Source organism: Uloborus diversus, chromosome 5 (assembly GCF_026930045.1).
Source record: "Uloborus diversus isolate 005 chromosome 5, Udiv.v.3.1, whole genome shotgun sequence".
NCBI lineage: Eukaryota > Metazoa > Arthropoda > Arachnida > Araneae > Uloboridae > Uloborus > Uloborus diversus.
The window spans coordinates 78,443,121-78,467,910 of NC_072735.1; the positions used below are offsets into that span (position 1 = coordinate 78,443,121).

The window sequence follows — 24,790 nt, forward strand, 5'->3', positions numbered from 1 at the left end:
GATAAGCGAGACCGTACCTCTTACTACATACTTTCTTTCATATTAAGAATGATACAAATGATGGTTTGCTTCAAAGTCATCCGCCATCTATCCGTCGTCAAGCTTTACCGCGCTCTGCGTCTGCTGTCCTGACTTTAGATACTGTACCTCTAGAAACGCCAAAAAAGTTGAGATGCTTCTGTTACACTTGCAAATTGCTCCAGCTAGACCCGGTCCAACGATTTGGCCTATTTTAAAATTCGAGAGGTCCGACATTTTACGTGCTTGAAAAAAATCCAAGCCTTCCAGAACTTCAATTATTCCACCATATACTACCAGAATATGTACATTGCTATTTATAAAGAAAACCAGATATCTAGTTTTATTCTTTATTACTTACTAGTGGTACCCGCACGGCTTTTCTCGTAATAGAAAAATTAAAAGGTCTTTTGGTTCGCCTGTATATTTACAAATAATGTATTGTGAATTTTCTCACCAATTAGCTTGTACCCATGTTACGGTTTCACGTTATGATAATTTGTATCTCGCGAATTGGTTTGTGCCCATGTTACGGTTCCACGTTATGATAATTTCGTAATTTACTCGTCCATCTTATGATAATTTCGTTCTTAAAATTGGAATAGAAAAAGAGCCCCATCGAATTTTCGAAAAATCGCTTCGAAGTGCACACTCCCATGCTACAAACTAACTTTGTGCCAAATTTCATGAAAATCGGCCGAACGGTCTAGGCGCTACGCGCGTCACAGAGATCCTGACAGACAGAGAGACTTTCAGCTTTATTATTAGTAAAGACGAAGCACAATGAAAAATGTCACTTTTATTCACAGGTTTCCATTATTTTGATAACTACCTGCAGATAATTACTACTAGAGTATTATAACAGCTACTCTATAACTATTACGAGCAGGAAATGATCCATCTGAAATTTGTTACTCAATAAACTAATGTATATCTATGAATATGTTGCAAATAACAACAAAAATAATTTTCATAGAAATGAGACCAATCTCCTTTGTATTTAAATTAATCCACTTAGTCGGAAATTTGAAGATAGTTCTAGGAACTCATCTCTCCTATGATTCAGCTTGATTAAACCTTTTCAATTAACTATCTCGTCAGAAACATTTTGATTAGAAATTCTGAAAGAGAAATATTGTGTTAAAGTTAATTAAAATCAAACACGTATCAGGATATAGTTTCCTCTGAAATAAATTTAGTTAATTATTAAGGTTTTTAAATTCATAGTGCAGTCTCATGCGTGTGAAATTTTGTTTTTCTCTTTGTCTTTTTATGCTGCTGCAATATAACATTGCCAAATTTTGCTGTTTTAGAAATAAATAAATAATAAATCTATATAAATAAAACAAAATATATATAAGTGTGTATGTTCCCGATGCAATTCCACAGTTTGCGTCAGATATCGACCAAATTTAGCAGGTACATACTTGGACACCCGAGAAGGAACGTACGGGGAGGGAGTGCAGGAGGGTTCAAACGCCAAAAGAGTATCGAACCGTTCGAATTTAAATTTTAGGGCCGTTAACGAAATTTAAGAATCGTTATTTTGATGAGAAATTTCACAGTATTTTTTCTTCTTTTTTAAGCCTCAGTGTCTCTTGACATAATTTCTATTTTCGTGGTAGACCGTGCAAAGCCGGGCAATGCAGCAAGTAAATAAATAAAACTGTGTCCAAAAAAATATCCTAGGCTATTATTTTGCACAATGTACATAAGTGTATTCATAACGACACCCTGCTGTTCGACACAAAAACAATTTGAATAGGGCCGTTAACTTTTTCCGAAAACTAGTTAACTTCATTGTTGACACAAGGAACAATTTGTAAAGCTTGAACACGGTGAGATGGCGGGTGAACTTTAAGCGAAAACGGACTACTTCATTTTGTAATAGGTAAAATCAGCGAGAACGCTCACGCAGTCAAGTCTCGCGTTCTCGAAGATCTTACCTATTGAAAAATAAAGTGGTCCGTTTCCGCTTCAAGTTCTCGCGCAATCACTCTGCGGTCAAGCTTTAACACAATGTCTGCTAGGTTAGATTTTTGAGCTGTTTTAGAGTAAAATAGACCTTCTGATTTCAAAACTGTAGTTAGTTTTTCTATCACGTCAATTTTTTTATCTGCACCTTCTTATGTGAATGTGATAATTTTACACTGGCGGTGGCGGATTTAGCCGTTCATTTTTTTTGGAGGGGGGGGGCATTTGAAATTTTTTAACAAATTTAGTTGAGATGTGTGACCAAATGATCACCTCTCAAAAGTACCAGATCGTTGATTTTTCCACCAAAAAAAAAAAAAAAAGAAACGCTTTTACCTATCTTCAAGTTTTTATACCAAGTTTGAATTTAAAAATAACAAAAAGAAAAAAAAAAGGTTAATACTAAAAAAAATTCTTTATTTGCAATTTACAGCTTTGAAGCAAATTTATATCAAAACTTAATAATTCTTTAAACCGTAATGGTATATTGTCTTCGGTAGCGTCAGTGGAAGAACGGAGGTGGGGGAGATTTACGTTGAAAATTTTTCGAAATGCAAGTTTAAAACGCAGTTTAAATTTTTTTGTGACTAAGAAAAGAAGGTCGGGGCTCTCGTAAAATATCTCATGTTTTAGGTTTTTTTGGTGTTATTAGGGAAAGAGGAGGTTGGAGTTCCCACCGGATTTTTTGCGAGGGTGGGAGCCGAACCCAGCGCCTCAAGTGTGTGAAGCAGTAGCTTAGACCACTCGGCCACAGAAGCTCCTTTTGACCTCTAGTCACTGAAAATTCCTGCATAGATTTCAGAGGTTATTTTTTTTTTTACTTTCTTTTTATGTCACTTTGTTCCGTATTTTTCCGGTTTAAATGTAAGAAAATCAAACAGATAGCCCCCCCCCCCCCCCAAAAAAAACAGATTTTCTAAAATATTTGCGATATCGCAATAGCAGCGTCGCGCTGCTTCTGCTACCAGGATGCTGTGTAGGATTTGCGAAGATTTCCCAGTGCTATCGGATAAAGTTTGCCAAACTAGTCATAGCTTGGAGTTTATATTGAGATACGGCAGAAATAACTTAGTCAAACGTGATCGATAAATTAGAGGTGGGCGATAGAAGAGCATGTTAGAACACATGGGGCATGTTGAAACATTGGAGCATGTTGAAACACGTGTGCTAATAGTTATTTTTAAAAAAAAATCAGAAAATTCTGGCAATATTTATCTGGTGCGTCTGAAGTACAGTTGGTATCCATATTTTTTTCAGAACTCTAGGTCACATATATTTTCGCGCAGATGTTTATAAGTTGAATCATGGCAAGTATTTTTTTATTTCATATTATTACCTTTGAAGTATGAGATTGAGCTGATCTGATTTTTTTTTGGTTGCATTCTTTGAAAATCCGGCACATTTCTTTTTCTTCTTTTTTTTAGATAGACGACATCTTCATGTTGCACAGTTATTTTAGGCCTAAATTAACAGATAAACTAGAGTGTAGTTTGGGTCATGTTGACAGGTTTTAGAAGGGGCATGTTGGAACAGTATTTCAACATGTCCCTTAATCTTCTTGTTTAGGATACATATTATTTTTTTGAACTTATGATTGAAATAATATCAGTTGCCGGGGTTCACTGATTTGAATCAGCTTGATTTAAATCAAGTGATTAAAAAGAAGAAGGAAAAACATCACTGATAACAATCAAAAGTTAGGTTTATAAACAAAAGAAAAAAATTCATGAAATAAAATTGTCTTTTAAGTAAAAGTGATGTTGGATGCATCTTTCTTTACATCAATTAACAGATACACATCCTGGTATTATCAAGAAATATTGCTTGCTCAACTGTGTTTCCGATTACGTGAAATACCCCATCAGCTCAGTCATTTCCAGCCGAGGACTGCAGTTTCGTGCTTATTAGCACTCATCAGCCCGGCATAGGAAAGTGACTGAGCTGGAGATGGAAAACCTCTTAAGGAAGCCAAGAGTGCGAAACAAACTGGTAGCTAATATAGAATTAGCAGACCAGACGAGTGACCGAAGCAATGGTTCGGTTCAACTCGAAGATTGAACGCGAGGCAAGGTATATTCAGTAAATTACCGCCCATTAGCCAGGGCTAAAGCAGAAATACGTGAAATACACCGCCAGCTCAGGCATTTCCAGCCGAGGACTGCAGTTTCGTGCTTATCGTGTTTCCGATTGCCTTATATAGTGTTCAAACATGCCCCACCATAGGACACGTTGAAGCAGTTTGTCGACTGTTTTTTTTTTAATATTAATTTCTAACACGTGAACATTAAAAGATATTTGATTTTAAATTTTCGCTTACTTTGTAGCTTTTATATAGGCCTAAGTAAGTGAAGAAAATATTTTTATTTAAATTAGTTACAGGTCAAAAAGTAAAAATGTCTCACCATGCCCCGCTCTTCCCTAAAAAAGGTAAAACAAACAAATGCCAAAACTTATAACTTGCTTTGACGCTTAGTGAATGACAGTAATTTTTCATCGTTTTGTGGGAAGCTTTCTTTTCTATTATTCTGAAAAAAACATTACACCATAAACTGTCTGAAGTCTAGAATTTACCACAAAGAAAACACGTTGAATGAAATGTTTTACCCTTTTCTTTAGTATTGTTTATCACCGCAATGTAGAGTATTCCAGCTCTGGAGTTGCGAATTTTAAACTTTGTTTGGTTGTCGTTGCTCAGACGAACTTTATTGCTACAGAAAAGCTCAGATTTTTTTCTTATAGAATGCGTTTTGTGATTAGTAAAGAAAGAAAAGCGGATAAAGTTTTTTCTTTTGGTGCATAACAGTTTTAATTTGAGGTATGTAAAATAATTAAATTTTATCGCTCATAACAACTCTTATTTTTAAATCAGTGGGTCTTTGTTTGTTCTGGTTGCCAGTTTTCGTTTGTATGTTCTATTCAGCCGAAATTTCAGATATTATAAAATTTGCACCTGATGACTTGGTTTCGATATAACACGGTACACATTGACATGATTTATGATATGTACATGATTAATTAGGTTAAAAAATGAGTAAAAAAACTATTTATAAAAAAGTCTCGTATAACACGGTTTCCATACTACACGGAACGAATTAATTGTGTTATACCGGGACCGCCGCGAATCTTAGAGTGAAGGGCAAAAAATCTTGTGGACCTGGGCCAAACCAATTAAACGCCATCTTAACTAGCGTTAAGCGATGGGAAATTTCTTTCGTCCAGTATAGCACCTTGTGGATTTCTTAAGTTCGTTAATACATATCGGCCAAATTTTGCAAAAATTATCATATTCCACTTGGTTTTCTTTAATGCCTTAAGCGTTCATTATACTTTGTATTTTTTAATATTTAAATATGGATTTAGTTTTTTATTACCTTTGTTTTTTGTTTTTTTGTCTTAGTTTAAAAAAGAATATTTTTACTTTAACACAAAATGATTAGAGCATGATAAATTGATTAAAATCCAAGGTAAATGGAATGAATTCTTTTAAATGTTTTATATTTTCTTAGACCCTCTTCTCTTATTTTTAACCTATGAGGATACGCTAAATCACTGATTTTATGCTTTAATGAAATCGTAAATGATGTATTCGTATTTAAGAACTGACTTGGTTAATCTTGCAGCGTTTATATCAAAATACGTCAGACATCTTCATATGAAGTAAATGAAAATCTTTTAAAATACGTATGCATGAAATATAATTTTGAAAAATTACTATTTTCAAAATTGCGAGCAACTCACTTTCGTTCAAAGCATCTGTCAGTATATTACAATTTATAATATCAACTCGAATATTGATTTATTTATTAAAGATCGATGTTGATTTTTGTAACTACTTCAAAGAGAAGGAAAATAATGTACCCTTTTACATTTGTTAATTTTATTTATTTTTTAATTTTTAGCCCCAAACAAATCAGTTTTGTTTGATGTGGCACAACAAGAGACAAAAATTTATCTGCTTGACATTAACAGGTTACTTATAACTTAACTTATAACAATCCAGAAATTTAGAGAACTTTTGCAATTTTTCATAAAGTTTTAGAGTTTTTTTTCTTTTTGAGATACCAAGAAGAATTATAGTTTTTAAGAAACGTAAAAGGTGTTTTAAAAAGTGCAGTCAAACAAAAAGCTTCAAGATTTTAACAAAATGAATGAAGAATGTGAAAGCTACAATCGTCCTCTAATTGAACTTGTTTTAAAATGCGTTTCTACCATTTAAAATTACACAACAATTTTAAATGGAACAATTACACAAAGATTAACAATTATCCAAATGTAAACGGACAAACGAAATATAAGTACACGATTGTATAGTCTACTGCTGCAGAATAATATTATTTGATGTTAACTCATCAAGTTTTAAAAAAAATGTAGTTACATTAATGAGAGTTGAAAAATCATTTATAAGCCTAGTAAAGTCTCATCGAATTCATTAGATGAGGAGAGGGGGGTTGAGAGAGCGAAGACCAATCATACCTTCCCGTGGAACCTCTCGGGAACGGTTTTTTTTTCAAGTAGACACACATGACTCTGGCAAATATTAACATAATTAAAAAACTCAATTTGAAATGTTAAAGTGAACTAAAAAAAATGCAGATTTTCTGTTCAAAAACAACTTATTAAAGTTTTAATTTAATTCTAGGAACATATCAAGTTTACAAGAGCAACAATTGCTAATCATTTAACTAAAGAAATCATTAATAGAACAACAAAAATTTATTAAAACGCCGCTCCACGATATATACAGTACGCTTAACGAATTGCCCGATTTGCGAGGACCAGGCCCACAAGATTCCCCCCCCCCTTCTCTCTAAGATTCGCGGCGGTCCCGGTTACACTAGGGATACCTGTACATTAATTATGTTATTTATTTGGTATATAAGTAACACTGTATATATATATTAGGGTGTCCCAAGATATAATGGCGAAAAAAAAATTTGAAATCGAATACGCATACCCTCCAAATTTTTTCCTTTTCACTTCAGAAACATGAGAAAAAAATTTTATTGCAATAAAATAACGGGAGCCCGTGCCGACTTGAGGTCAAAGTTGGACTTGAAATCCTGTACAGCGACTACAGTGGAAATATTGCTAACTGTATAATTCCTTACTACACGTGACATCAATTTATTTAAAGCAGATATTTATAACAATATTAGACTACAAGAAACATTACTGTACATATTTTTATTTCAATGTTTGCTTTTTGCAGTCAGGATCGAGCTTCTGGTACTCTTGAACGCAACGTAACACAAATTGTTTTTGTTCCTCATCAGCTGTAAGCAAACCATGAAAGTCCTGCATCATTTTTCCCGCTTTTTCAGCTGTATCGTTTACTGCTTAAAAAATTGAGACAGTCTTTTTCACATCAAAGAATGAAATATTATTGACCATACCATAAAAGCTGGATGAATTTTTGTAGAGCAGCTTTTGAGATAACTGGGTCCACATTTTCGTACACTTTTTCAAAGAGCACAAATCTTTGTTGGGTGCTTTGACTGCCAAAATGCATTTAAGCCATGGTTTCACGTATATTGTTAGTACAAACAAGCAGACATCAAACAATGTTTCATTTTCCTTCGTATCTAATTTTAGTTGTGAACTAAATAGTAATAGTTTTAGGGAGTAACTCGCTCGAGCCGTCCATCGAGCTTGTTGCATGACTCCCGGTGGTCTTATTTTAAATTCATTTTCTGTATCTCCTACTAAAAATATTATAGGCAGTTCTATCAACTCTTGATAGTCATCCTTGACCGTTATATTAGTGAGTTCAGCACGGTAAAAGTCAAGTAAATTTTCCAAGTTAGGGTACAGTTCGGAACAACTCCGCAGCTCCTCCATAGCACTCTATTTTAATGGGATAGATCAGTTCATATATATGATGGCGGCAAGCAAAGGAAAGCATTTCTCTATCATATATTTTCTCAAGAATAGCGCAAGAACCACTTAAAGGACCTGTTTTGGAAGCTTCAGTATCACAATAAAGAGTTTTGAACTTTGTGTTCGAGATTCCAATCTAAAACAGCCTATTTTTGTTCTTTTCCTGTAGAATTATCCAGTTTAGACTCAGCAATGAGTTGTTTGTCACATCCTTATGAAATAACTATAGAGAAGCGATATTCTTTTGATTTTTGAGCACTCAAAGCAGGCAACAGTTTATTCACTACATGTGGTACCTTGTACTTAAAACCAATTTTTATTCTTTCCTCGTGTTCCTTCCGCTTTTCGGTTCGAATCTTTGAATTGAAGATACCTATGGGAAATCCATCAATGTTACACCCAAGTGCGTTAGCTTCAAGAATAAACACATAATCTCGTATACATGGACACCTGTCCAATGCAGCAACTGACTTTGGAGTAATAAAATGGCTCCTCATTACATATTTACTTGTTCCAGGTTCTGATAATTCTTGTTCCAGGTTCTGGAATACTTGTTCGAGGTTCCGGAATACTTGTTCGAGGTTCCGGAATACTTGTTCCAGGTTCTAATATACTTGTTCCAGGTTCTGATAAACTTGTTCCAGGTACTGCTTTATATGTTTCAGGGAAATCTTCTGAATTAATATTTTCACTAGAGCTCGAAGAGGGATTTTCTTGTACAGGTTCATACAATTCCGAGGATGTTGAAGCGGAATCGTATTTCATGCGCCTGTTTTCTTCTTGGACAGCTCAAAATCGAGCCCTTTCCTCTTAGTCGGCCAGTTTTTTATCCACCTTACCTAAAGTGACCACGTCGGTCGGGTTCTCTTTGGAGTTGCAAGAAAATCCCATCTTCCTCTATTTTGATTAACCGAAGTGCATCAGCATGTGCAATATTGAATAAATTGTTTAAATTACTCTCAAATTCTTATTGGCGCAGCCTGAATACTTCCTGCAGTTTTTTTTTTTTTTTTTTTTGTAAGTCTCTCCAAATTTGATACAGGTTTTTAAGTTTATTCACACAATTTGGCAACGATTTGGTGGGAATGCGTGCCTTTTCCCAAAAGATGATGCATTCCCGATTGTCGAGATTTGCACTTTCACTGATGGTTAAATTTACTTCTGAAATGTTATAAAACAAAACAGACAGAACTTGTCCATTACAGGGAAGTTTCAAACCTGTAATTTGATGTTTTACGACTCCTATTAAAAATATCTCTTTTTTCAAACTTCGCAATTCCAGTGCCATGTTTCGTTCCCTACGGAGCGACTATACTGCGCTCGCTGACCGAAATGTATTCGTACTGACACATTTGACGGTTTGCAAATTGTCACGGATAAGCCCCCCCCCCCACATATATTTTTTTCTGTTTTCATTTGTTTTCTGTGCATTATTTACAGCTGTTTTGAGCTTCACAAAGTATCGCGTCGCCAGCTTTCGCTTGCTTATGAATACACGTGCTATTTGCACGTTTAGGCCTTTAGGCGCAAGTCGGCACGGGCTACCGTGCTTCAAATTGCATGAAACTTTTTTTACAACGGTTTTGATGTAAAAGGAAAAAAATAATAGGGTATGCTTTTAAAAAAAACGACTTTCATTTTTTTGGGACACCCTAATATATATGTATGTAGCGATGGATAAAACAACGTCATGTTTACATATATACAAGTTTTTGTGGGGAAAATTAGAAATTTATGCTTATGACACCGCTTTAAAGTTTTTTACATGTAGGAACGGTGCACTGTCCTTTGCTATTTTTCGTTGAAGTAAAATGTCTAAAATTGGGTGAGAGTTTCTTGAATTTATCTAATACTTTTAATTTCATTAAGAAAAGATAATAGTTTAAAAAACTAAAAAAACACGCTTTAGTAGCAAAATGAGCTAAAAAGTTAAAAATAATCTTTGGATGACAAGTATATAAGGTAATTGACCAAACACTTAATTTTACTGTAATAAAAAAACAGCATGGGGGTCTGCCTATTTACATTTTTGCATGGATAACAAGTAGAAGAAATTTAAGACAACTGATAAGAAGCCCCCCACGCTTTTTTTTAGCCTACTTTCCCAGTAAAAGTCAGAAAAAGAAGAAAAAAGCATGAAAGAAGGCTTAATGCATCTTAAAAATATCGTGAAAAATAAAAAAAAAGTCAAAAATAAATAAAATCTTATACATATAAAATCTGAGTATCTATCTATCTATCTATCTATGTCCAAGCTTCTTCTCCCGAACGACAGTGAACTGACCATCGAACCAGGTATCGATGGCTTCGTAATCTTCCCGTCTTCATGTTTGGCTATTTAACATAATCCTCTGATAATAATTAGCGGAGATATCAATTAAAAACTATTAATTATGACTCTTAGATTTCAAAATCAAATCCCTATTTTTCGAAGGCTTTCCTCCATTCAAATTATTATTCAGTGCTTCATCTCAACTTTCCGCAACAACGCTTTTATTAAAATGTATAGCGGTGAAGAAAATCATTGAGATGAAAGATCTGTTGCCATTTTTTTTCTCGAATAAGAACAGGTAAAACTCTTGTTTTTGTTTTGAGGCTTTTCCTGTAATCACAGGGGATTTAAAATGTTTACTTTTTGGGAGTTTTCCGCAATCTGCCGCAAAATTTCGCTGGCCTTTTTTTTTTTGGTTCAAGTCTGAGTATTGAACTCGCGTCACTTGACATAACTTTCATTTTCGAGGAGGATCGTGCACGTCGTAAAGTAAATGAGTGATTTACAAGTTATTTGAGTTCTTTGAGGGTTTGTACCTGGAAAACGGATTGATGTAATTCTTGTACGACCATGTGGATAGAATCCATCCAAATATTTATCTGAGTGGTATGTTGCATTAATAAACACCCGGGCAACGCCGGGTAGTAGACTATTTTATGTAAAAAGCGGATTGTTATTGTGCATAAATATTTCCGATATAGTCTATCAGATGTAATTCAGTTTAACGTGAGTAAAGATTATAGTTGATAATGCATATATTTTCCCCTTTTGTGCTGACTGAAAATGTACTCATAACTTGTATCATTGATAACGATTATTAACGTTGATGAGGTGTTTTGGCAAAAATATGTTTTACTGGTGTTTTGCAAACCTTGCTTTACGCGCATTTATTTATTCCTTAACGCGTTAGAAACTAGTGTCAGTGTACTACAAAAGCATCAACTGGACTGCTCTTACATTTTTTAGGTAGCCCGTGCAACGCCGGGCACGCAGCTAGTAATTAAATAAATATTGAAAAATTAAAAATTGGAAAGTAGGGTATTGAGATGGGGAAAAATGTCTGTCGGTCTGTCTGTCGGTCTGTCTGTCTGTCGGTCTGTCTGTCTGTCCCCCCCTAATAACTTTTGAATGAATAGTCCGATTCGAACAAACTTTTTTTTGTTCGAAAGATCTCGGCGAGGACACCTCATTCCCATATTTAACTTTTTGATTTGAACTATTTTTTGTTCAATTTTGAACAGTTCAAAAAAACTTAACATTAGCGCCTACGGGGAAATTCAAAGCAATTCCGAACTGTGAGGCGATTTTGCTTCAAACAAACTTTATAGGAAAAAGCTTTTGATAAAAAACTTGTATATAAGATATCTTTTTGATTTGAACAATTTTCCGTTCAATTTTGAACAGTTCAAATCCCTTAACATTAGCGCCTACGGGGAAACTGAAAGTCAATGTAGATTCCGTACTTGAAGGCGGATTTACTTCAAACAAACTTTGTTGGAAATAGCTCTTGACGACCTACTCCCGACTCCGACTCCGAGAATTTAGGGGGACCTGACACCGACTCTGACTCCTGTTCCCGACAATTAATCGGACTCCGACTCCCCGACTTCGACTCTGACTTCGTAGCTTTGGCAAACATTATACACGGAGGACAAATGACTGACTCCGATTCTTGGATATTCGACTCCGACTCTTTTATCCCAAAATGAGATTGACTCCGACTCCGACTCCGCTGCTGTGGTTTTAACTGTGAAATAATTATTGTTGATATGATTTGTTTTTATTTTCACGCTAAAGTTTTAATTTAGGTATTTAGTTTTCGGTGAATAAACTCAAAAAATATGCGCAGCCGATTTTTTTTTTTTTTTTTTGACAATGAAAATTATTTCTTTAAGTTGACATTTTATTGTTTTTTTTTTTATTTTGGTAAGTGCATTAATTCGTTTAAAAAATTATTTTCGGCAACAGGGGAAAAAGAAACGATTTTTTTTATATGATGTATTTATTTTAATGAACTTATTATTATTTTTTCGTTTTGAAAGCTGTTAAAAAAAATTTTTAATGGAAAGAAGTGTATTAGCTGCTTTGTTTAAAAGGTGCTGCTATTTTATTTGTTCGTTTTTTTGAAGAAAAGTAAGGAATATTTTATTCCTAGAAATCAGCTTAAAATATTAAAAAAAATATGTTTGAAAAAATTTGCGATTTTAGCTATTTTTGAGAATATTGATCAGGTACTAGAAAGTAGTATGGGTATACGGGAAAGTAGGCTCGTCTAGTTCTAGACGGAACTTCTTGTTAATACAGTAAAATTAAGTATTTGGTCAATTACTTTATATACTTATCATCCAAAGATTATTTTTAACTTTTTGCTACTAAAGCGTGTTTTTTTAGTTTTTTAAACTATTATTTTATTATAATGGAATGTATCTTAGTATTCTGTTGCATTATTTGCATGAGACACTTTGAATGCTTTCTGGTAAATTCATGTGCAAACATTGTTACACTCCGCAGCTCTGATTTGTACGTTGTAAGTAATTCTAATAAGCCACTGGCTATTTGTACAAAGGAAAGTTGGACCCACAAACATACAAGTTAAGCTAATAAAAGCGTGTTGATTAGAATAAACTAATAACTTATAGTTAATTAATTAATTTGATTATAAAATATTGCATTGTCATCGGGTCTGAGGCTGCATTCCAAATTTTAAAAGAATCCGATCACAAACAGTGGGTGAAAATTGAGTTGCGAGATGATAAATTTAATTTCGGTGTAGGCGGGATTAGAACGCACGCTAAATGATTCCCGGAGGTGGACGTCAGCGAAGACCTGCGCTTTAGACCGCTCGGCTACGAACGCTCATAAATTGGTGGTATTTACTAACAGTAATAACCCACTAGCTCTTGGTCCAAAGAAAAATTACTCACAAACATACAAGTGAAGCTAATAAAAGCGTGTTAAAAAGGGGGAAAAAAATATGGCTTAGACACTTTTTGGCACTTCCAGTCTCTCTCTTTATCACCACAGGGTGCCGCACACCCACTTTGGAAACCACTGCAAAAGAACGTACAAGCTTGAAGTAGCACACAATCAGACAGAATGATGTAAAGGCGAAGTATTTTTTTTTTTAAATTAAATAAACACCACAATATTGTTAAAATTTAAAATATTTATATTGCTTTTTAGATATATATTTCATCTATCCTCAGTGATTGCCGTTTTTAGCCTACTTTCCATGTAAAAGTCAGAGAAAACGGAAAAACCACGAAAGAAGGCTTAATGCATCTTAAAAATATCACGAAAAAAAAAATCAAAAGTAAATAAAAGAATTAAATACATATTGAAAAATTGGAAAGTAGGGTATTGAGACGGGGAAAAAATGTCCGTCGGTCTATTCTCCCCTAATAACTTTTGAGTGAATAGTCCGATTCTAACAACTTTTTTCTGTTCTAAAGATCTTTATGAGGACACCTTATTCCCATTTTCATTTTTTAATTGGAACAATTTTTCGCTCGATTTCGAACAGTTAAAAAAAAACTTCACATTAGCGCCTACGGGGAAATTCAAAGGAAATATAAATCCTGCACTTAGAGGCGAATTTGATTCAAACAAACTTTGAGGGAAAATTTTTTGAAGAGCATGAATGAAAATATCTTTTTGATTTGAACAATTTTCCGTTCAATTTCGAACAGTTCAAATCTCTTAACAGTAGCGCAAACTAAAAGTCAACAAATTTTGTTGGAAATAGCTCTTTATGACCAACTCCTGACCCCATCTCCTAAAACGTTAGGGCAGTCGACTTCGAATCCGACTTCTGTTGTCAAAAACTAGTCGGACTCCAACGACTCCATGACTCCGACTCTGGCTCCGTAACTTTGGCAAAAATTTAGACACGGATGGGAAATGATTGACTCCGACTCTTGGAAATCTAAAGCCTTCGACTCCGACTACTTTATCTCAAAATAAATCCGACTCCGACTCCTCAAAAATTAGCAGAGTTGTGGACTGTAGGGGAAAATGACCGAGTCCGACTCCGAGTATTTGAATTAAAAACCTTCGACCCCCAAACCTGACTCTTTTACTCTAAAATGAGATTGACTCCGACTCCATAGCTATAGTTTTTACTTTGAAATAATTATTGTTAATATGATTTGTTTTAATTTCCACGCTAAAGTTTTAGTTTCCGTATTCAGTGTTTGGCGGAGAAATTCGGAGTCCCTTATGTTTCTACATAAAGATATGAGCAGACGATTTTTTTTTTTTTTTTTTTGGATAGTGAAAATTATTTCTTTAAGTTGACATTTTGTAGTTTTTTTCATAACTTTTGGAAGTACATTTATTCATTTTTTAAATATATTTTTTAAGGAAATGAAAAACAAATGATTTCTTTCTTTTTTTTTGACATGATGTATTTATTTAAATGAGCTTATTGTTTCTTCATTTTTTTTCTTTTTAAAAACGATTAAAGGTTTTTTTTATTTTAATGGGAAAAAATATACTAGCTGATTTTTGTTATAAAGTGCTATTACTTTATATTTTGTTTATTTATTTTTTCGCATTCAGATAAGCGAGGCATATATTATTTCTAGAAATCAAGTTAAAATGTTAGAAAGTTACTGCCGAAATATTATACGATTTTAGGTAATTTTGAGAATATTGATCAGATATTAGAAAGTCAATGTTGGTATACGGGAAAGTAGGCTCGCTTAGTTCTGTTATTTTGTGAAAACAAATCTTGAAGTATTTTGTCCTTAAAGCACGATTAAAATAAATCGACATTTTTTATTTTAAAAACACGTTAATGCGTTGAACATTAAAAATAACAAACTTTGAATTTTCAGTAAATTGTATCCAACTACTGTCCTGGTCGTATAGCTGAACAAACTCTACAAGTTAAACTATTATCAAGTGGTAATGTATATCTTTCGGTAGTTATCACGCTAATATATAGAAGAGGCTACATTAAAAAGTGAATTCATTTTAATAACGCTCATTAACCTTTTCCTTTTATTTCCTGCAGTCACGAATTCTTCCCGTGATACATCTCATTGATAGCAAGGAGCAGTGTGCACAGCAGATGCGCAAAGTAGTAACACTGATTAAACAAATCTCTCGAAGAAAAAAGGTGGAAGTGAAGTTTATTAAAGACTTCAGACGATATTTAAAAAATAGGGCGGAGTGTGGTTCCAGTGGAGGGAAAAATGATACTTATGAAAGTAAGATTCTTTTAATGTGCTTTTATTCAATTCTATTTTTGTGTATGATGCCAATTTGATACACAATAGTTTACTCATTTTTATGAATTTTAAATGTTCATACAGAGCATCAATTTTAACAATACTAAAAATGTTTCTTGTATTTATATTTTTGGGAACTATTTACTACATAGTCGTGGGTCATTCGCACGATAATAGTACAAACCATGTTCAAATTTTTAAAATATTTTGAATCAATTTTTGTAATTCTTATCAATTAATCGCTTTTATTGGTTGATTCTCCATTGAATTGTGCGTAATCAAGTACCAATTGTGTTTGCATAAGTAATTTGTATAGGATTCAGATTTTTTTTTTTTTTTTTGGAACAGGAAGGTGAGTATTCCAGCTTCAAATCGCAATGAGTTGAAGTATGATTTAAGATTTTACTGAACTGCATCAACAATATAAACTATTGCTTACAAGAGAACGGTAAGGACTTGTTTTCCAGAAAAAAATCTTAAAGCATGAGTAAAAAAATGGTATTTATTTAATCTAATTTGAAGCCTGGTTCTTACATACATCGAGGGTACTGAATTCGATGATGGGGGTCTAATTTTTCGAACCTTTCTCGTTTTCAAGGTATACGCGATTTAATTATAGCATATACGCAATGGTATATTTCAATCGCGTAGTCCCGGATCACATGAATAAATGAAACACCGCTCCGCAGCAGTGGCATATACAGTTGAACTCTCTTAATACGATCACGTTTAATACGAAATCACGGCTAATATGAACATTTTGTTCCTTAAGTTTGGTTTTCTATCTAATTACATTAAAAATTTCACGTATAATACGTAAATTAAATTGAAAGTCTCGGCTAAGACGAACAAAAATTTCTTACCTCTTTACTTAAAATGTTCGGGATTGAATATTGTAATTTTCGTTTTCAGAAATTACTCATCATTTTGTTAAGTAGTAGTCCCAGTGTGTAAAGAGAAGAAAATATTTATTATTTTATACAGAAAATAAAGCCCGTACATTTGTTTACCTGTGGACAACATATTCCGTGGTTGTCGATTATCATTTTTCTTTTTTAATATTTTCCAAACACATTCATTTATAAGAAATGAGTGGTTAATTTTCTGAATGTACTATTAGTTAGATTACAATGTGTGAATTAGTAGTAATGATTTTTAAATATAGGTAAGCATTTCTTCGTTTTTTTACGGTATCACTCATTTACGGTTGTTACGGTTGTTACGAATAACGGCTAATAAGAACACATTCGTTGATTTTCGACATTTCGTATTAACCGAGTTCAACTATGTTTACATGAGGCTGCCCCGACTGTAGTTGGGGCAGACCTAACCTGGTAGCGTGTAAATTCTGCAACTAAGACCTGCGTAGCCTACGCAATGTTGACAGGTTAGATTTACTCCAACTATAGTTAAAAAAAGACTTTCCGGTAGTCGATAAACATTCTCTTAAATCGCGAATTAGTTTAATTCTTATATTAAATTCGATATCTGTGATTGAAATAGTCCCAATTTTGTTTTGATATTTAAAAGGGCAGGAACATTTTTCGCATCCTGTCCCACACACCAAGACTTACGCCATTGAAATGTATCATTATAAGCACTATTTCAATGGCGTATATCTCGAAAATGGGAAAATTGCGAAAAATTACCCCCACCACATGGCCGTAACCAGAAAATAATTTCGTGGAGGGTTTAAAAACTTTCATGCGGAGCTTCGCGCTGTTTGTGCAAATGTTCGTCGAGTTATATATTATGAAAGCGTTTTATGCAGTTAATGTACATATGAAAGACATTCGAGTTTTGGAACAATATTTTTTGGAAATTTTTAAATATAAACGAACATTTAAATGTCAAACCGAACTTTTCGGGGGAGGGGGGGGGATTGAACCCTAAGACCCCCCCCCCCCTTTGTATACGGCCCTGCTCCTCCATCGCATTTCTTGACATTTATAAGAACCTTGTTTAAATCTTTTTCTGGAACATGAAAAGACATTCGAGAGAAGGCGATTTTTGTCGGATGTCTTTTCATCCACACGTTCATTTATTTTGCATTGAAAAAGGAGTTCCTCGCAAACTCGAAACAAGTGCATTCAGTAATCTGCAATTTGTGTGCATTTGTACTTGATTTCTGATTTTTTCCTTTTCGAATACTTTGACACTTTAAATTCGTATTTCATGTTTAGTATAGTAAAGATATTAATTTCCATTGCAGCAGCTTTGATTTTTAGAATACACTCAACACTAACTCTTAGATCCTCTCAAAGCTCAATTCAGGCGGAATTGATTATGCATTCGTATACCTTAGACTGCTCGCTCCCGCAAACCATTAACGATCATTAGGTGTAAAGGGACGAACATTCCTCAGATCCTCCCCTTTCTAGTTCCTGTAAGATTCAGAAAGGGTGAAAATTGATTTCTGCTGTTGGCACTTTGCCTGTTCATGTATTTCTCGACTTGTGCTTATTGAAAACCATGGAATGCATTTATAAGCGTCCGTCTGATCTGTAATAGAATATTACTAATAGGGGAGTCTGACCAGAGAACAAACACACCTCAGTAAATAAATAATTCGGAATTGAAAATATAAGAAATGAATCAAATTTCAAAAGTTTATGTTGGATGAATCAGTAACAGAAACGTCCTTCTATACCAGTGTTGCCCAACCTGCGGCCTGCGGGAAATATGCGGCCCACTAAGCTGACCCATGTGGCCCGTTGTTATTTTCAGCATTACGAATCAAAAACTTTGTCTTGTAATCTTTCCGATCATCTGCATTCAGCATTAAGATTGACAGTAGCAAATTTGTTGCCAAATAGTCAGAAATTGATTGCTAAAAAATGAACGGAAACTTCATAATGATAAGAAAAAAGGCACGTAGTAATGATAACAGCAATACTTGATTTGTAATGTTTTTTGTCCTTTTGCGCGTTTTCCCATGCTATCTAAAAAATAAAGTTTAAATTTTACATGTGTTCGGGCCTGCGAGATTTATCTTCATAAAACATGTGGCCCTAGTATTAAAAAATGTTGGGCACTGCTGTTCTATACAATTCCAAAAAGGGAAACAACTGGACCATTTTGTCTTTGATTGTCGACTAATTACAGTGTGGCTGTGACAAGTTGATGCTTGACCGTGAACATGTTTATTCCTTCAATAAAGAGAAAATGTGCTATTGGCATAGATTTTACTTAGAATACTTTTGAAAAACTATTATCAAAGTCACCCAACTCAACTCAGCGCCAATCACCCTTCCTTATTTACAACCAAAAGAAATAATCGTTGTCAGGGTCAAGCTTCAACCTATCACAGCCACACTTTTAGACACGTTAAAACGTTCTCCCTCCCCATTTTTTTTAAAAGTAATTTCAAGCATCAATATTTTTTGATGTCATGTGGCAAATGTTAGTTTTTAATGATAATATGAACATAAAGTTGTGCTTAAGTAATAATTTACTGGTCAGAATTCCATACCATTTGTTTTTGTGTTTGTTACACTACCGCTTCTGTACCATAAAATAGGAATACAGTAGTAGGTCTCATTTTATCACTGTACCTTCAAACACATTTTGCTCAAAACGTTTGTTAAGTAGAGATCGTCGTTAAGTTGAGATTGTCGTTGAGTAGAGCTTCGTTTAACACAAGACCAATCATTCTTTCTTCTTTCTCTACCTATTTTAAGGAATGGACTCGTTTTCTCAAATGATTGACAACTGTCATTTTTTCTCGGTCGGACTATATCAACTGTATTAAAATTTATGATTGAGGCATATTTTCTGTACACCCTTCCGGTAACGGTATGTGACTTATGATAATACAGTGCCTATATTCCGTGCTGAACACAGAAGTTGTATCTACACTTTTTAACAAAATTATTTTTTCCAGGTGGTCTTTGTAACCTATTTTTCTTGAATACAATGTTTTATAGTCATTTAAGAATGGGATATATTTGTAAAAAAAATGGCATCTGAATCAAATTAATATAGGCGTAAAACTTGATACAGCTATTACTGTTTTTTCTCTGCTGTGGATACCATTTTTGTGTTTAGCACAGTGGTATTATAATACAGACCTCATGGTTTATAGCTCACTCATGGTTGGATGCCGGTCACATTTAACTTTTTTTTGCAATTGTGTGGCCCTCCCTCCCCCTTTTTTTTTAAATTAAAGTCATTGCCTACTTTTGACCTTCTGTTTATGACTTATTCAAATCATCATTAGTTGAACGTAGATGTTAATAGATAAACTTCACCATCACCAATTTTAGCTACGGGGACTTCTAAACGATGTCACTCTTTGAGGAGGGAGGGGGTTCGTGCTATTGTGGCAGTTTGTGACAAGGGGAGGAAGGAGGTAACAAGAAGTGAGACGTCACGTCAAGGACGCCCCGAATGGGAATTTTCGGGACGGCAGAAATTCACAGTTTGCCGAATTGAACTCCATTTTCTGCCGAATGATTAAATTCGGGTATGCGCACACAAATACATCTGTTGAAAAGGGAGACTTAGAGCATTCAAAAGTTACAAAATTGCAATTTTGTCGGAAAATTTGCTGAATCTTCAACAAAATTTTCCGAATAAGGTATTTTTTGGGAGGCCCCAACGAACTCCTCTCATGGAGTACCTGCATCAGACACTTTGGTTCAAATGAAAACATTTTTATATAATGACATGTTTTTGCTTCATAGCATGACATGTGGCAAAGAGAGGAGAGGGGGAGAGGTGAAATGTGACACTTTGTGGAAATAGGGGAGGAGTTAATTATGCGGAAAAAATTGTGACGTCATTTAAGGACCACCCCTTAGAGTAGGTTACAATCCGTTATGTATCAAATCCCCTGTGAAAAATTCTGGTTGAGCGTCTGCTATTAAGATATGTTTTCGAGCATATATATTGGCATTCCGTTTATCCTTTCCACCAGTCATATAAATATTATCCTCTGTGTAGTACCTTTTTTTGAAAACTTACGCTTCACGAATATACTGCATTCAAAATTATGCAAGCAGTGCGTGAAAGTAACATAGCTAAAATATGAAAATATTACCTCGAGTTTATCGGTTCAGCTGTGGCTCTGTCATAAAAGAGGATTTTTATGATCTAAATGTAAATAAAAGACACGAATTTGTAAGTTTTATTACGAGATATAAAAAGTGAGATATATAAACGTTGTTTGCCGATAAAACATTTCACACTACGGAACAAGATGTAGATCCTCCATATTTGGTCATGAACTTTTTTTTAAATTCGAGAAAAAAGTTTTGAACCGAACAAATGAAATAAACATTTGGATTGACAGTGAAGAAATGTTTCAAAAGTTTCAATTATTTTAACTTACGCCTCTATTTTTCCACATCAACCCCTCCCCTCCAAAAAAATAACCCTTAAGGTCAGGGGAAAAAAACCTTAAAAAACAAATTATTTTGCTATATATTGAAGGTTTTACCATTAATTTTTTCATCCCGTGTCCCATTGTTGCGTTACCCTCCATGGGAGGCTCATGAATAGACACATCAAATGTGTATGAAACAAGAGAATTTCATAAAATCCCAAGTGTCCTTAAACGTTTTAAGTAATTCTGCCGTTGAAAACGGCTTGCACAAATTGATTCCACTTAAGTTGAAAGTCAAACTCAAAACGTATTTATAATACAGGAAATAATGATTATTATTACTTTCGTATCAAGTCTTTATGATTTTACTCCTAAAGGGCATATTGGCCGTTTAGTTGGCGATATGAATATTACAGCTCAAATTTAGATGAATGATATTAAGGGTTACACTAAACACCAAGCATTTCCTAAACTTGTTCCGTCATTAAATCTTGTTCTAAAGAGGAGCAGGAAATTTCCCCAGAACTACATGAGCATTTATCCCCTTACACGGTAAAATTATATACGGTAAAAAAATATCTCAGTTTTATTATGTTTCGATTGATTTCAAATTAACCTTTCTAAGAGTGAAACAATTTTTCGAAAATTAATTATATATCATTTATGGGAGGAAAATCTATTAGTTCATTTAAGAACATATGAAATACATTTCTCTCAAACTATCAGGCAATAAGTTTCAGTAAATTCCAACTATTGATGTCTTTTCGTAATAGGAGCATTTTAAACTGAAAAACAGGTGTGTTTTTTTTCAATGTGAAAAGTAACTAGCACATGTTAGATAAATTGTAAAACTGAATTGCAAAATAAATAAATAAATAAAATAAAATAAAACAAAATGAAATAAAATGAAATAAAATGTAATAAATGAAGTGAAATAAAATAAAAATAAAAATAGATTAATAAAACCTCCTAAATATAAATTTTTTTCGTTGTGTAAAAAATAATCATGTAATGAAAATACAGTTTGATAAAATACTTTACTCTCATAAATACTTATGCTCTAGTACTGCGTTAACTATTAACAAAATAATGTTTAGATTACAATCTCTTTCTTCTAAGAAATTAATCAAAATACAGTAATATTAAAACTTTAGACGGAGTATAGGAAATTGACGTTACATTAACAATTTATATCAAAATTAAAATCTTTTGCAGATATTTCTGTTGTATGGAAAGTAAAGCAATTTTAATCTATAAAACAATCAATTAATCTCTTAACTTCACTAATGTTAATTCTGTGGTCGATTTTATCACTGTTATTCACATTTATTCAAAAGAAATTTGTAAAAATAAAATACTATCACCAGCGGAAAAGATTTCTTTGCTTAAGAGCATCTGCAAATGCTCTACAAATAGCAATCAAATTGCGTACTTTTTATAGAAACACAGTATGAGTCTCATCTTTATTGTAAGTAACTTTGTTTCAAAGTTCCAAGTTATCACTCTTAAAAAAAAGAAAAGAAAAGAAACTTACAGTAGCTTTGAGACAAATTCAACTAACAAACTGACGCGCATTTATTTCATTTGCAATTCAAATTTCAGAAACTGTTACAGCTACCATCATTTTGCTTTGTCGCCAAAGAGTTTTTCCAAACGCTGTGTACCTCATTCAGTAAGAAAATATTCCCGACTTAATTTACTCAATATGTCAGCATTAAAAGCTTCTTTTTTTCTATCCTCCCTCTCTAATAGATAGAATAAAAAGTTTCCAATTGAGGAGAGAATATCCAAAGGCAACAGAATACTATAAAATTCATATGTCGGTTGAGAAAAGTTTCTTTTTATGTCCCAATAGATCTCTTAATTCAATCAGTCACAAGTTTTACGAAAGCAGATATTTAAAACTAAGTTTGTCATTTTGAATTCCCGCATAAAAGCCAAGTTTTCTGCATAAATTTTGCAGCCTATTAAAATATTTTTGTGGTGCAGTTTAAAAACAAGTCTTGTCTGTTTGGTATTAATATTGTAATGCATAGTGGACTTTTTCGTAAGCTTTGTTAAATTGTTTTCAGATTAAGTGCTATTGAAATCTTCCATGCGTTACTCCAAACAAACATATTGCTAGAGTTTTTTTTTTCCCGAAGGGGTGAAAATACTCCTTGATATTTTTTTCAGGAGCGAAATGCAATTTGGAGTGGTGAAATATGCACGAAAACAGTGAAGATCACAATAGTGATCAGTTCTATGAAAAAACTTATTTTCCATGGGTGAGAAAGGGAAAATGACATGGAAAAAATATGCGTAGTACAGTTGAATTTGCTTATAACGAGCCCTGATTAAACGAGAACCTGAATTCAACGAAGAATTCAGAAATACTTGGTTCGCTTGGTTGTATGGAGACATAACTCGCCTTTAACGAGCAAATAACGCTTAAAACGAGCAATATTTTTGGAATTCTTAAAATTTCTATTGACTTTCAGCTCAGCGAACTTTTTATTTTGAAAAATTTTCTTTAGCATTTTGAAACTAATTGAAAAAGTTCCCAATGTGGAAAAATCCTGAGAATAAGTTATGATGGCCATAAAGAAAAAAAAATGGAGTAGAGCAGGGGTTTTCAAACTTTTTAGACTCGCGGCACCCTTTGAAGAATTAGAGTTTTCTCACGGCACCCCATCCTTCTCTATTATATAAGGTAAGTGCACCTACTAAGACCTCCCTGAGATTCATTACCTAGTATCTCACTCATTTATGATTGAATTATCTCCAGCTTTTGCATGGTCACTAAATGACTCATAAAAACTAAGAAAAACATTAAACAATTGAAAACTAAACTTTTAGTTATGTTTTTCAGCAGCTTTACCAAAGAAAAACGGTTTAGCTTTGTTAGAAACATAAATTCAGTTTCAAGAACAATAAATAACATTTTCATACTAGTAACCTACAGTGATCCATGTAGAAACGAAACTTACAGCAACATAAGGTCAGGTAGTTTTGAAGTCACTCTTCTGTAAAAACTTTTGTTACCAGGTTTATGTTTGTTTCTGTTGCCTGGTATCTAGAAACTGCTTGTTGATAGCACTTTAGCATCAGGTTATATTTCTGATGATGATGAAGTCACAGTTTAGCAAATTTTTACTATGCTACATCGATGAGGAGATGACCTTACTGGTGAAAATGACCTCATTTTGCACACCCATCTTAAATATATATTCATACCATGGACACTTCGCGGCACCCTTCGTCTCTTCTTACGGCTCCCCAGGGTGGCGCAGCACCCAGTTTGAGAAACATCTGGAATAGAGTATCATTTTAATATTATATACTTATTGACGGCGTTGCTATCACTTCTGCAAAATTTACTTTCGAGGATATAAAGCCCTAACTCAAACTAAAGCAGATGAAAACGAGCTGATGTGTGCATCACATGACTTCCTTTTACTCCAATTTAATGGCAATAGCGTCTTGGAGCAAGCAAGGAAACACTAAATATTTCCACTCCTAGTTTCTTGCGAACCGAAGCAAAAAAACATTTTACAGAGATTTATTTCCCCATTATTGGCAATTTTAATGTGATTTAGTATTTAACTCTTTAAGTATCACCAAAAAAAAGTCAAATTTTTCGCCAAGTTGCCGACAAAACTCGGCGGCCAAAAGCTTGGTGATATATCGCCAAGTGTTTGACAAATCATAACACCACTTGAGTCAGCATTGAAATTAACAATGAATTTACACCCAAAAAGGTGTAAAAGACCCCCTTAGGAACGTCCGAATGCAACCAAAAGGGAAGGTGCGCAACTAAACCCCACTAGGAGTCTACGTACCAAATTTCACCTTTCTAGGACATACCGTTTTTGAGTTTGCGAGATACATACGTACATACATACGTACATACGGACGTCACGAGAAAACTCGTTGTAACTAACTCGGGAATCGTCAAAATGGATATTTCGCGTGTCTATACGTTCCTAGGACGACTCCTAAACTGTTCAACCTCTCTTTGTTTAGACGTTACCATGTTAGAGAAAGAAACAATACTGATGACTAAAGTAGAGTAACACTTTCACTGAATTAGTCGCACTTCACCTTACC

General features: G+C 33.9%; 1 long non-coding RNA gene across 1 annotated transcript in view; it reads left to right on the forward strand.

Annotated features, from left to right (window-relative positions):
* Positions 1-15,247: 15,247 nt before the first annotated feature.
* Positions 15,248-24,790, forward strand: part of LOC129222618 (uncharacterized) — a 36,890-nt gene continuing 27,347 nt past the window's right edge. Inside the window, exon 1 of the long non-coding RNA XR_008580592.1 lies at positions 15,248-15,354. This is a non-coding gene — a long non-coding RNA (uncharacterized LOC129222618). The remainder of the gene's footprint in view (positions 15,355-24,790) is intronic.